The 12367-nt window shown below is 42.6% G+C and overlaps 1 long non-coding RNA gene across 9 annotated transcripts in view; it reads left to right on the top strand.

Moving 5' to 3' along the window:
• LOC136007667 (uncharacterized) overlaps positions 1–12367 on the top strand; it is a 282089-nt gene that overhangs the window by 199699 nt on the left and 70023 nt on the right. For all 9 annotated transcript variants that reach the window (XR_010609798.1, XR_010609801.1, XR_010609803.1 and 6 more), the window contains one exon: positions 9166–9230. This is a non-coding gene — a long non-coding RNA (uncharacterized LOC136007667). The remainder of the gene's footprint in view (positions 1–9165; positions 9231–12367) is intronic.

Here is a 12367-nt window from a genome sequence, read left to right as displayed (position 1 = left end):
TTACTTTTCCTTTTTAGATGAAACAGTCACACTGTGTAAAGAAGACTTACTGGGAATTAATAGAAAGAAAGGCCTTCTTTCACGCAGCTCAAAAAACAGCAGCACAAATTTTGATGCAGTCTTTTTCAGCTACACCTCTAACATAGTCTCAAATGCTTCTCATATTTTCTTTACAAGGCCACCAGCAGCAGATCAGTGTGCTGCAATGACACCCTTTAATCTTTGTAATACATACTGAGGTTGTGTGAGTTGACCTAGGGTTGCACTTCTCTCGCATGAGTTTCTCTAGCTTTTCAGACCTGCTTGATGGCTGAAATAACAGTGGCTGTGGTACTATTGATGAGAGGGGGGAATTACAAGGAGGTGAATTATAGGTAGTAACACATGATTCCATAATGAACTCCTCTCCTGTAAGCAGTGGGAGGTGAATCTGATTCATACACTCAAAGCTAAATAGATTGCAAGTTTTGAGGTAAAGATGAAATCTTCATCTGGGTCACATTAGTGGATGATGGGATTTTTTTTGTTTTGCTTTCTTGCAGCAAAACTCATTCTTTAAGTCTTAAAACTGTTGTACCCTAAAATGATGATTGCCCCCAGGACTCAGATGCTGATGATGCTTGATGCTGTGTTCCATCTATGGCATATTACAGTTCTGGATGCTCATTATTATTCATCATCATTCTTAATGGTATTACATAGGAACTGTTTCATGGCCTGTGACATGTGGAGTAGATGTTCTATGCACTGTTTGCAATTAAACATCTAATTCATAGTAGCCTGCAGTGCAAGGAACGGCTCACAGATGGTTCCAGATGGTCCTTTCCAGTTCTGTATTCTCACGTTTCTATTACAGTGGAAGGGTAGCAGCAGCAAAAGGTAACTGGCAATCTCTGTACCTTCTCTGCCTTGGATTTGCAATGCTTTTTTATCTCCATTTCCTTTGAAAGAAGGAAAATTGTTACTAGAAATCGAATGCAAAAATGAAGATTGAAAATCAGGGTTAAAAGAAATAGTATGAGAAAACATTTTGCCATAGTTGGTGAGAAGGTTCTCACTGCTGTATATATATCATTTTGCTTTGCATAGCACTGCTTTGCTCCAGCTACCAAACCAAGAGCTCACCAAATGTTTTCATTCTTCAAACAGCATGTAAGATTAACGTATTGCTTCTTCTCTGGCACTGGTAGATTTAAATTGCATTGCAGGAAAGTATCAGGATTTTTCCAAAACTGTACACGTGTGTCTGTATCTATGTCTTTATCTGTACCTATACCTTGCTAATAACTTGCATATGAAATGCTCCATATCTTGCAAAACAGACATATGACACTTTAGCTGCTGCGTAAATACTCCACACTGACGTTCCCACATGCTTTACGTAACCTACACACATGCTCTGATGCAGAGGAATGAAGCAACCTGGTAGGGAGAACCCTCAGACCAAAGTGGGGCACTGAAATGCAGAAGTGGGAGAACAACAGAACTGTGACAGGAAAGGTCCCAGACCTTCTCTGCAGCAAGTAACCGGTGCACAATTACCACAGTAATCCATCAGCTGAGTGTACAGCTTGTCCATGTCTGACAGGCACACACAAAATATATCCTAGTTAGCAAGGCCAGGGTAGTACTGAAGAGCTCACTTTCCACGAACTGCATAACATTGAGTTTCATGCTCCTTTAGTCATTAGTTACAGGGATAAGGATCCAATTAAGTCCATCTATGTTTGGAAGCTCCCACTTTGTGAAGTTTTTATGTCTATGTTTCTGGGACTGCGCCTGTAGTTGTGACTCTTTGTATTAGAGCTGGGGCTGAACAAAACTCTAAATCCAGAATTAGGGAGACATGGGGTGGAATCTTGTAGCTCAGGCCCATCTCTGCTGTAAGAGGTTGTATGGCTGTGGATGAATGGTGGTGCTTATTGGTGTCCACACAAGCGATGGTGTACCTAAGATTTTGAAACAAGAGTGATGAGGTGGCAATAGGACCAGTCTTGTGCTTCTGCTGCATCAGAATTCCCTTTTGCTTTAAAGGCTCTACTAGTGTCACTCCAGCATATTTTAAAATGAGAATATCCTGTGTGCCAGTACTTCAAAGGAAAATCTCTAGCCAGGGGGTTAAATGCCAGCCAACCTTGTAATTTACCTGTTTCAACTACGCCAGCATCTCAGAGCTGAGAAAGAGAGGGTTTACTCCTGAGGGTTTACTACTGAGAAAGAGATGAGACAGTTTACTCCAGCAATGAATGGCAAATGAGGGGCTGTAGCAGTACTTTCAAGATTAACTGTTTTTTCCCTGAAGAATGAATATTCTTGACCAAATCAGTGCCCCAGACCTGTTCCTCAAGGCATTTTAGAAAAGGTAAATTTGACTTGCTAATGTATAATCTCATTTTCAGTGTTTCAGCTTGCAGGAGGATTCAGCTGGAGATAAAAACAATCATAATTTTTTCTCAATTTGAATAAGTAATGGAGAAAGAAGCTCTAATCTCACATCTTTTTTCTGTCCTGGATTTCATACACTGGATTTTTTTGTTTTCTCCTGTCTGTCGAGGTCTCAAAAGTAACCTTGACAAGTGATTTCTCTCACTTCTTCCGAGTGTGAATAATCCCAGTTATTTCTGTGCTGATGGTTTGTTTCTATTGTGGATTTCCTTGAGCCTAAGAAACTTGAAATGGCAGCTTTTATCTTAAAGTGTTTAAACTTGATTGAGTCACAATAAGGCTGTAGCTGTCTGGATATATAGATACATATCTGTTCTTGGCACCTATATGGCCTTCGCTGATGCAGTCCTCAAGCATCCTGCAATCCTAGCAGGGTTTTACTCCCACTGCCCCTGCCAGGCAGGGAAGTACTAGCTGTATTTTGCAGACAGGAAGCCAAAGTGTGGCACAGAGTGAGTGGCCTGTCCAGGAACTCCTGCAAAGCCCAAGTGCACAGCAGTACCCACTAGGTCAAGCTTACCCACTCACCATATTATCAGAGCAGTTGCAGGAACAAAGTAAAAGCAACCTTGTTTATTATAAATTAACTGACCTTTGAGTTAAATTTAGCCCTTTATAAAATTGATAATAGTTTTAAAATAAGTTGAAGTGTGGAAAATGTTATTCTTAAAAGTACACCTGTACAATCAAATCAATTTGATAGCTAAGAGCAAGTTCTCTTATCGGGCTGTAATAAAAGCAGGCTGATTAAGCCTCAGGGGCTTCAATAAACCAATTCAGGATTTATGGTAGTGGAACTTAAAGGAGGGAGTGAGTGTGCTGGGAGATGTACACCAGTAAGTAGCTGCAATGACAAAAAGTGACAATCCTTTGCCTGCTCTCACTGAGAGAAACTTATTTCAAATGAAACATTTTACTAGCTGGCCCATCAGTGAATGCCGTATTTTCCTACAGGATAGATATACAGCATCAGTTAAGTTGTTGATGTTTGTATGTACAATGAATCCAGGAGTGTAGCCCCTGTAGAATCTAATGTAACCCATCCTACCTCCTGTTTACAGAGCCTGCAAAAGGAACGTTAACAGGATAGTGAAGGGAGGAAGGCAGTGATTTGCTGGGGCTATCAGTTGACAGGTTCTGTTATAGCTGGCTCTACCTGAAACTTTCCTAGTCCCTGTGTTATGTGGTCAAAATTTACTTATCCACCTATACCTTTTGCTTCTGCAGTGTGAAATAGGAATAAGGATGTTTTATGTGTACTTACCCAGCACTGAGAATCATGGAACCATTTGGTTTGGAAAAGACTTTTGGGGGTCACTGCCCAATCTCCTTTTGAGGTTGGCTTCACAGTTTGACCAGGTGGCCTAAGGATGTCACCACTTCTGGCTGGTGATACATCACGCATCAGGTCATATGTTAGGGGAGGGAGCCCCTGGTAAAGGCATCTGAGGGATGCTTCTGGCATCCTGGGTGCCATAGGAAGCTGGGGCATTACACTGCAGGTGGGATGTGTGCTCTGCACTCAGAAGCCCTTTGGCCGTCTCCTCGCTGTGCAGGGGACAGGAGCCAGCACACCGTTACTCCTGCAGGAACACCTGTGGCTTCCCAGTGTGTCCATCCCCTGCACACTGGGAAAGGGGAAACTCGCAGGGATAAAGCAGGGTGTGAAACAGCCTTATTGCTCCCCTGCCTGCGCCACGTTCTTCAGTTCCTGCCTTGGGGAAGACAGACCTTTCCCTCCGGCAAGGACCGTGGCCTGCAGGAGGAGAAGCTTCTGCAAGCGAGCAGCATCCTCCGCAGCGCGCCGCGCCTGCAAGCTGCGCCCCGGGCACCCCGCTGCTGCCAGAGCCGGCCCCGCCGCCAGCCGTAATTAGCCCGAGTGCTCATTAAGGCCGCTACCGCGCTTGGTTGGTGTCCGAGCGCCCTCTACTGGCGCGGGCCGCCGGTTTGGGCGGAGGGGGGGAACCCGCGGTGGGAGAGCAGGGGAAGGAGGGGGAGAGGAAAAAGAAAGGGAAGGGAAGGGAGGAGAGGAAAAGGAGAGGGAGAGGGGAAAGAAGGGGAATGGAAGTGAGAGGAGAAGGAGAAGTGGGGAAAATGAGAGGGAAGGGAAAGAAGAGGAAGGGGGAAGGGAAAAGACAGGGGGAGGAAAAGGAAGGGGAAAGAAAAGGACAGAGAGCAAAAGGGGGGGGGGGGGGGGGGAAGGAAGGGAGGGAGAAAGGAAGGGAGAGGGAAGGGAAATGGAAGGGAGAAGGAAAGGGAAGGGAAGTGGGACTGCCTTTACCCTACGCATTGGTGTATGTGGGTAGAATCCCGTACTGTGTGTAGGATGTTGCTGAGCACTCAAAACGTGGTCAAGTTTCCAAGAATCCCTCCTACCCCCTTCCCTACTCATTGTAAATCTTCCCTTTTTTTTAGCTATGTTATTTAATGTCCAGGTTGAATTATCTTACATCCTTTCTATTGCCACCTTCTTTGATGGTGCATGGAGACAGGTCTGTCCCTGTGAAGGAAGCAATATTTTGAGCTATCATTTCTCATCTCCCAAGCACCTGATTCTAACAGTGTTGCTGCAGAGATGCCCCAGACCAGTTAATCTGAGGAATTTAATGCTGGTTATATATTGGCATATATGGAGATTCTTCAGGAGCAGCTTTATAATTGCTTTCTTGGCTGAGAAGAAATAATGTATGTGTCACACTGTATTTACACCATGACCATTATTAGAGGATGCATAACTTATAAAGGCCCAGTAGGTAGAGTAATGATCTGGCAGTGAAAGTAATGATGTTGCAGAACAGTCTGAGTATAAGCGTAATTCTTATTCATTTAAATACCTTCTGCTGTGTTCAATGAGCTGTAATCCAGTGAAGGCTTTCTTTTTTCCCCCTTCAACCAGTTCCACAAGGGATTCTACAGCAAGAATTCCAGCAAGAGAGGAACTGGGTGAAGAACCACAGTAATTTGCCGCAGGGACCAGCAAAGACTGAGAGCACCAGGGGAAGGAACAACTTCTACGTAGCTGTGAAAAAGTACCTGGGTGGCCAGAAAAGGGAATTACTCTGCTCTTGGCTGTCACACATGCAGGAGATCCAAGGAAGCTGAGCTGAATGAGGCAGGAGGGTTCTTCAGAGTCAGAGCAGCCTTTGCCCTTGTTCAGCTCTCAGGCCAAACATTTAACATACTGATCGCTACTATGTGGAGTCTGCTCCCAACTTTGTTTCACTCACCCAAAGATCCTGGGAGAAGTCAGTAGTTGTGTAAGGCTGGAGATGCCGTGTGGTATGCAAGGGAGTGGGGAAAAAAGCAAACCTTTGGCTTATGGGCCACAGAGTTGACACAGACTGAGGTTGTGGGCCAGCCACAATTGTCTTGGGACTGCTGTTCTCTTCTGCTGGCACGTCATCTGCCTGCAACAATGTGCTGACTGAGCCTGCTTGTCTATTGTAGCGCCCATCCTACCACTTCTTTGCCCTGTAGAGCATTTCTTTATTTCAGTTGTGGATCATAGCAGCTAGTCTTGTTTCTGTCCCTCTTCCCTCTAGGCAGGAACAGAAGGCAACAGGTTTTTTCACAAGCACAGATACCACCTTAGGGTGTGGAAATGTGCTCTTCAGGATCCTTGCTGCTGAGACCTGTGAGTCTCTCTTTAGTATTCATGGAGTTCATGTCAGCATGTTACTTAAGCTTTGGTTGTGGTATTTAGTAGCACAGAGGAGGCTCATTCAGATAGCCCTCCTCTCCCAACCTCCAGACTACACGGTGTGTGTTGCAGTGCTGTTGTAGTACCCCACATACTGTAGAAACTCGCAAAAGGTAGTAGTATGTCTTCCTAGGAAAGATGGTAGGGAGAAGTTAGAGATGAGTGTGTTTTAGTCAGTGAGCTCTCTGCAAACAGAGACTCGGTAACGATGAAAAAGAAGCTTTCTTTGAGAAGGGTTTCAAAGCACTTGTGGGACTGGCAAGTGCAGCTAGCAACCAAGATGCCTATGGGTAAAAATGTGTATCAAAAGAAAAATAAAAAGAATAGCTTTAAAGAATTAAAGCTTTGGCTTCTCTTCCTGTCCTTCCTTAGGAAAGGATATAAACTAGCAGCAAAATGTTCTCAGCATCAGCAAAAGCTCTGGTGCTGTCAGAAAGATCAGAGATGTGTTAAACTTCTGCAGATGCGAATTGAAGTCGTATCAGATCTGATCACTGAAGGAGCTGCATGCCCTGAAATTCCCTATGAAGCCATGCCCAGCAGCTCCCAGAATGCCCATTGGGATACAAGGTCCTACTTACGGTCCGAAACACGGGGCGACTTGTAAGCATTCATCTTTCAGAAGTAATTTTCTTGCCATTGTTATGAATATGAGCAGTCTTATACTGACAGCATGGGATAAAGAAGCGTAGCAGTGCATGTGGCCCCTTGAAGGACCCTTGGGAATAGCTGGTGCCGCTGCATAACAAAACAGTACCCAAATGCTGGAAATTAGCTGAGAGCTACAATCCCCAGCTGACAGCCCCAAAGGAACCGAGAGGACCAGAGGCACCTCTTTTGGAGGGATAGGCTTTCAGAAGGGCCGAGGGACCAAGAGACTGTTGCTAAGTGAAAGAGTTTTTATTCCCCCCTAGATTAACTTTAAAGGGCATTTCTGTTCAGCTTGTTCAAAAAACGTTTAGCACACAGCTATGGCTTTTGTTGTCCTTGGCTAACAGAAAGCAAAACCAACCTCAGCTGTGTATTCAGAAAGAAAATTGTGCTTAACACACATTTTCCCTCATGATCTCTCTGCTGTTCTTCTAACCTGCTTTGGAGGAGGATTATCTGGGGGCAACCTCAGGTAATGTCATTGTGTACTAGATACTTGCCCTCCCTACCAGGCTTATCAAGATTGATAGTGGTTGCAATGGTGCTTTTTGTGGTGATTTCTGTGCTGCAGGAACAGGACTGCAATAACTGAATTCATTTTACTCAGGTCAGGACACAGAAAGTAAATGGCAACAACTGCAAGTCATTAGTGTAATATTTGACACTGCATATTTTTTTTTTCTAATTCACTGTCATAGCTGTTGCTTATTGCAGCACCTGAGACTGATTTTTCATCAAAGAGAAACTTGGAAGAGTGAACAGATTTTACCTGGAAAAGCCCTAAAAAGAGCTACATCACAGTGAGCGAGCCCGATCCTCCTGGCATTTTGCCACTTCTGCGTGGAGAGCGGAGAATTTAAATCAAAACTTACTGAAATAAATGGCAGTGAGGGTTCTGATCTCAGCATTTCTCTCTCTTTGGTAAAGATGTGAAAGGGACTTATTTGTATGAGCTGTTTCCTCCATTGCTAGTAAAACCCTAGTCTCTTGACAGTTGCCAGCATCTCTTGAGACTCAGCAGGGTGTGAGAGACAGGTATGGGCATGAGAACACAAATGTGTCCATGGTGCCCTTCTCACACCCTCTTACCCGTCAGAGCTGTTATTACCTGTTTTATAACAGCAAATCTAGATCTCAGCAAAGCTCAGTGTTGCATGATGTGTCTGCAAAAATAGGGATGAACGTCTTCCTTCTGAACAGCAAGACCCATATTCATTCAGTGGCATCAATGCTGAAGAAGCCAGTTCTGTTTGGTGGTGCACTGTGAAGATCCAGTTGGATCCAGTCACATGTCTTTGCTGGCCTTGTGCTATGTTTGAGGGAGTGAAGCTGCTAAGGACATTCTCAGCCGTCTCGTTGCCCTGTGAATGTTTTGAGCAACTGATATACCTCACAGGGTGTTCACTCAATAACTTGAACTGCTGATACTCTTTGCCTTGCACATCATGATTTGATATGTATAAACATCGACACTGTACTAATTGTTTATTGGTTTTGGCTTCTCTTTGAATTTTAGACTAGGAATCATAGTCTAAGAAATAGGTTTTTAGGTCAAATTCTCTCTTGCTTTTCCCATAGTATGTCATTTCATGAACTTGAATCAGGGTGTTTTTTCATTTGTGTTCTTTGGAACTATCGTGTCTTTTATCTAAGCATATATCCCATGCTCTAACAAAACTTGTCTTTGCCAGCTGTTTTCAGTACCTGTGATACACTGGCTTCTCTGAACTGCTGAAATCAGCATATTTTTCTTTCTGTCACTGTAAGGTTCTGTTCATTTTTTTCTTCCTAAACGCTGAAAATGTGGGGATTTAAATGCTCTTTGCTATTCTGCCCTTATAAAACAGTGGATTTCAGTTAATGCAAAGCTAGAGGGGAGAAATATCTCTCTGTGATAGTTTTCTGACTCTGTGGAATGAAAAGGAATGTACTTTATTTTTTAGTTGGTGTAGATTGATTTGTTGCCTTACTAAGCATATGAACTGTCCTGAAATCTTATTGTCTTCCTTATCTGTGTTCTAGTTGCAGCTAAAGGCAAAAAAAGTTTGCAAAATACATTTTCAGTTAGCAAGCTGTTAATTTATATAAGTAAAGTATTATGCTCCATCAATAAAACTTGAAACAGCTTGCCAAAATTCTCTGTATCACTACAGACATAGTATTCGTATTCGATTTAGGAGGAAACGGTGGCTGTGGTGTTGTTGGGAGATTTTTGTGTAAATAAATCACTGCCCTTCTTGCCCTAAGTACGTGTTCCTTTGATAGGTACATAAACAGGAAAGTAGCTTGGTCAAAAAATAATACTTTTAAAATAAATGAACAGAATTCTTTGTGACTAAAATGTTTATGTATCTCTGTCCTTCTTACAGGAATATCTTCAGTAAGGCGCAGAACACTGCTGCATAACTTACCTCAGCTGAAGTCACCCACATAGGTTGGTAAGAATTGCTATCATTCTTGAAGTGGTGTATTTGTTTCAGCACTTCTCCTAATCATACCAGAGAGCACTACGTGTTGCAGGGCAAAGAGTACCAGTCAATGACTCGTGAGCATTTCAGGCATGGATTGCATGAGTGACCTCATTCACATGCCAGGATGTGAACACAGGCCAGGGAACAGAGAACTGGCAACTGTGGCTGTGGGAGAAAATACCCCAGCAGCGGCTGTTGAGGCTGGAGTCAGCATACTGTTAGAGGAATGAGCTATGGGCATGCTATGGAGTGTGCTGAAACAAGGAGATGCCTGAACTAGTAAAAAGAATTGCCGCTGTAAATCAACTCTTTCTCCTTGGGTTTGATTCCCGGGTAGGTGGTGTCTATTTAAGTTTAGCGTATGTCTCTCTATTATACAAAGAAATTGTCTTTCAATGTGATCAAACCTCTTTTGTAAACTAAATCGTCAGCCATTATAAATCCATCACTTCCTTAATTCCTCAGGGATCTCTGGTACTGATTTTTGAAAGTGACTTAGGGAAAGATTAATATTGACTTAACTCAGCAGACTTTATTTTAAATGCCTTACAATTTCCTGGAATTTAGATAATTTTTTTTCCTGCAGGAAGTTCATCAATGAGTTTTTAAAATGCATCTGCAGCAGGTCAATCGGTATATACGAATGTTCTGTTTGACGCTGGGCAGATGGCACATGTATGTTCCTCCTCTGCAGTAAGTGCAACAAGTATTGCTCTGTTATCGCCTGGTCTGCAAGAAGAGGTTTATGAATCTGCAAATATTTTTGGTGTTAGGCTTCATCCACATTATCAAACTGATTTTTTATATTAGTGTTTAGCCAATGGAATTTCTTTTGGCAGATGGATCATTAGAATTCTTGATTCATGCCTCTGCGTGGCACTTTTGTTCAGATCACATGGATCCAAGGATTGTGCTGGTTAACCTCTCTGTATCTGATCTATGACATCCATACCCAGAATCTTTTCAACTCTTTTCAAAGCTGAGTGAATATTAATCCTAACATCAGAGATACAGCTGTATTTCTGACCTAGAGGACCATTGTTTCATTTGGTCTGATTAACTACAGCATTATTCCAGTTTTGCTCTGGTGTGGATTTATATCAGAGTGCAACTTCAGTAATGTGATAAATTAAAACCAGTGCGCCAAAACCTGATTCAGCTGAAGTCAGTGGCAGCAGTATTGTTGACCTCACGTAGCAGAATGACCTGTTTGAAAGCAGTTGCAATGTCCTCGTATCTCAACTTCCTCGTGGTTTTTTGTGACTGAAAGTGGAAAAAAGCCAGAATTCTTGTTTCGTTCGATATTTTTATTGTTGTTGTTGATGTTGGTTGGTTGCTTGCCTTTTCCTTTTTTTTTTTTTTTCATTCTAGCTTTCTGTTTGCTCTCAGCATTGTGCTGTTGTGCTGCTTTTCCAAAACACAGTATATATCTGTTACAGTGTCCGGTTCAAAGGATGCAGCTCTGCTGCCAGTGTCTGTTTTGTTATTGTCTGCCTGCATTCTCTAGGCCTGCAAAAAAATCTGATTTACTGCCTTACTGTTGCCCAACCGTGGGACATTCTTGTGGCTTTAACTGTATGACATACCCGTAAGAATGGTTTTAATTTGATTTTTAAAGCATAATTGATCAAAAGAAGGGAAGTTTACTGGCCCATATGCTTGACCCTTGTTTAATGAATAGGAGCTTTTCCTGCTCTGTAAGCCATTTGTTCTTGTTGAGTTTGCTAGCTGGCTTTTCATACTTGAAAGTATTTTTTGAGTGATGTAACATGGACTGTCCCATTTGATAGTGGGGATTTAACACCATTTACCTCAGTGCAGCTCTGACAGTTTTACCAGCTGAGGATTTTGCCCTGATCTCTGCTGCTTTAATTTCACACAGGCACTCTTCCAGCAGCTCTGGTCAAGGTTAAATCAGCTTTTCACAGCAGTCAGAGAAAACATCATTGGTTCATTCTGTATTCTACATATGAGCCTTTATTTTATTACTGTCTGTTTAGAGATGTCTGTGTGAAGTGCCAAGCAGCTATCTAAACACTGAATATCTCCTTGTAATATAGTTACACAGTTCCCTTAAAATCATGTTTGAATTCCATGTTTTAAGGCAGTAAGATGAGCCAGCCATACCACAGTGGCCATGGTGGCAAATGAAAGTGGCAGACATGTGACATAGTTTCTGAGATTACCTCTTATGTGTGTAGCAACCTCACTCATGCAGTCTTTACCCTTTTATTTTGTGAAGGTGCTGTGCATGTACCAGAAGGGCCATCACATGTAGAGGTGTCATTATACACATGTGAGGAGCCTTCTCTGTGTATATAAACTGTCATGGTAAATTATTCATATTTTCCTGCTTTAGTTCTTTCCAGCTGAAGTGGGCTTTTACTAGATTGGTAGCTCCAGCTTTGAAGGATTAAAATATCTGCCCCCTCAAAAAAGTCAGGAGTGCTGTGTCTCAGCACATGTATCCCTTAAATACATCATATGTATTTAGGGAATAAGCAGTCAGCTTAAAGATATTCTGCCTAGCTTCTGGGAATCTGCAGCTTATGCTGCGAACTCTTATTAACTCACTCTGAAACTTCTGTCATTGATTTAATAGCATAGCAATTCCCATTCTAGTATCATGGTACCTATAGTTACAGTGTTCACACCATGTATTATACATCATCTTCAGAGGCATCCACTGAATATGGGAAACTCAGATTAATTCCAGCTGTTGTTATTGCTTTTAACCCAGTGAGCTTTTGGGATTTATTCCCACTGTCTCTTATGTTGTGATAGTGCACTGGATAGTCTTGCATGGCATCTCGATTTTACTAGAATGAATATGGAGTCCGTAATGTAGCAAAAGAAAGTTTGGATCTGACATATGGAAGACTAAGAGAAAGAATAGGAGTGGAGAGAGAATGTTAAAACTTTTAGAGATTTTGAGAGTCTTTGGCAGTGGTGGTTATAGACCTGTTCTACTCAGATCAACCTCGCATGAAAATGAGATTGGCCGTGTGCTTACCCTAGCTTGCCTTGACTGAAATGGATCTCCAGCTAACTCCCATTGGTACATCCACAACAGGGAAATAGTTGGATATCCTGCTAAACC

This window comes from Lathamus discolor, chromosome 2, assembly GCF_037157495.1.
Source record: "Lathamus discolor isolate bLatDis1 chromosome 2, bLatDis1.hap1, whole genome shotgun sequence".
Lineage (NCBI taxonomy): Eukaryota > Metazoa > Chordata > Aves > Psittaciformes > Psittacidae > Lathamus > Lathamus discolor.
Note: the sequence above shows the minus strand (reverse complement) of the source record. Positions and strands in the feature narration are given on the sequence as shown.